Here is a 2,126-nt window from a genome sequence, read left to right on the forward strand (position 1 = left end):
TTTTGTACTGGTACTGGAAATGAAATTGAGAACCTGATGCTCGCCAGGCAGGTGCTATGCCCCAACTTGAGGAATCATGATTATTTAAAAACTACAGAGCTGGGTGTAGTGGCACACACTGTAATCCCAGCACTCGGAAGGTTGAGCAGGAGGGTCACTGTGAGGTCAAGGCCAGCCTGGGCTACATTATTAGTTCCATATAAGCCTGAGAGTGAGACCCTGGCTCAAACAAACAAACAAACAAACAAACAAAATGGACCAGAGATGGGAGACGAGGGAGTGGTAATTAGTCTCTGGGAAAAGCTGTGGTTCTCACTTAAGGCACGAGAGCAAATCTGAATCACTTAAGGAGATTTCTTTCTTCTTCATCTTCCCATCCTGGGATATCTTCCCCAGAACTTGATAAATTCCCCAGATGGCTGTGAGGTGCTTTGGTTGAGTGCACCAGATGGGCTGCCTGAGGAGGAGTCAGGCGAGAAGAGGCAGGGAAGTCCCACAAGAGACTTGTGCTGGTCAGAGCATGGACAGGCTCTGGGCAGCTTCCCCACTGCAGAGGCTCCACTGGGGCTTCGGCACCCACAGGCTGGGAGATGTGGGGACATGTGACTGTCCCCCGCAGTCAGGCTGCGGCCCTTGGCTGCTCCTGTCTCAAGTCACCTCTAACCATGATACTCAGAGTGTCATCGTGTAGTTTAACGAGCTACTGCTCTACTCCAGATGCAGGAAAGTCCTGCAGTTGCTCATCTTCTATTGTAATTATAATTAACAGATGATGAAGAAAACTTAGGATAAAATGCAATATTTTCAATTCATTTATAGAATGTAACATGTAATATGAGTAAAATATGTGTCTCCATGGAAAAATACATCAAAATAATGTGCATCATTTTGGCATAATGCATGCATTGACGAGGTTTAGAAGACACAAAATAAAGTGGAGAGTTGCTTTTATAAGTTTATGGCTTATCTTCTTCCCTAAAAAGGAACAAATACTTCCTCCTTCTCAACAAACTTCTACTTTATTACTCTTGCACAAAACTCTCAACACTGTAAGGGGAAGAATCCTTAAAGAGCTGTTGGAGTTGGGGGCTCGCTAGTGGGGGTCAAGACCAGAACTGAATCTTAGCCCCATGACTCACACCACATTATTCCTTGGCATCTCTTTTTGTTTGTTTTGATATAAGGTCTCAGTATGTAGCCCAGGCTGGCTTTGAACTCCTGGTGATCTTTCTGCCTCAGCCTCCTGAGTGGTGGGATTACAGTCATGAGCTGCCACACCCAGTCTCCTTGGTGTTTCTAATTTGTTCCCATCACCCTGTCTACTGGTAAATATTAGATAACTCTTAAGTCTGTTTCAATGTCCTAGCTAACTGAAATAATTGACTTTAGGATAGAAGTTGACCATACATAACACACATTACACTTTTCATCATTGCCATGCTTATCAAGGTGATCAAAAGGGGAAGTCAATTGTGAAATAAAACAATATCTAGACAGTTTAGAAAGTAACATTATTTGATGTATTCCTTTATAGCTTCTAGAAGTTCACAGGGGAAGTTGTTGGTTGTGAACAAAGGTTGCTTTAATACAGACATTTAAAACTATAACCCATCCTGCACTTCACAAATCGTTTGCCCTTCTATCATGTATATTAAGGATAGGATGGGATGGGAAACTACTCCAGAAAGGCCTCAATGTCTGAAGTGCTTGTTGGAAGAAGAGGCCTATTTGGGGTGAGGACTTTGGGCACCAAGCTTCTCAGAGGGTCAGGTTGAACTAAAAGGAGGTTTTAGGGTCTCTGTATCATTTAGGGCCTATACTAAAACAACAGTAGCAAAACTAAAAAAGAAAAAAAATTCCCACATGCCACCTAAGACGTTAATTGCTTTCATTTTTCTCTGTTCACTTTTCTCGATTTTATGCCATCTTTTCATGTAGCTATAAATATAGCATGGTTAAATGCTGCATTATTTTTTTCCACTCAATATTACTTTGCGAGTGGTTTTTGTCTTAGGGCTATTTTGGTTCCAAGGATCATCTACTGAATTGTTAAATTATTTCAGATAAAAGTGCACTCTCTCTTTCTCTCTCTCTCTCTCTCTCTCTCTCTCTCTCTCTCTCTCTCT

The sequence above is a fragment of the Octodon degus genome, unplaced genomic scaffold (assembly GCF_000260255.1).
Source record: "Octodon degus isolate 3935 unplaced genomic scaffold, OctDeg1.0 scaffold00203, whole genome shotgun sequence".
Lineage (NCBI taxonomy): Eukaryota > Metazoa > Chordata > Mammalia > Rodentia > Octodontidae > Octodon > Octodon degus.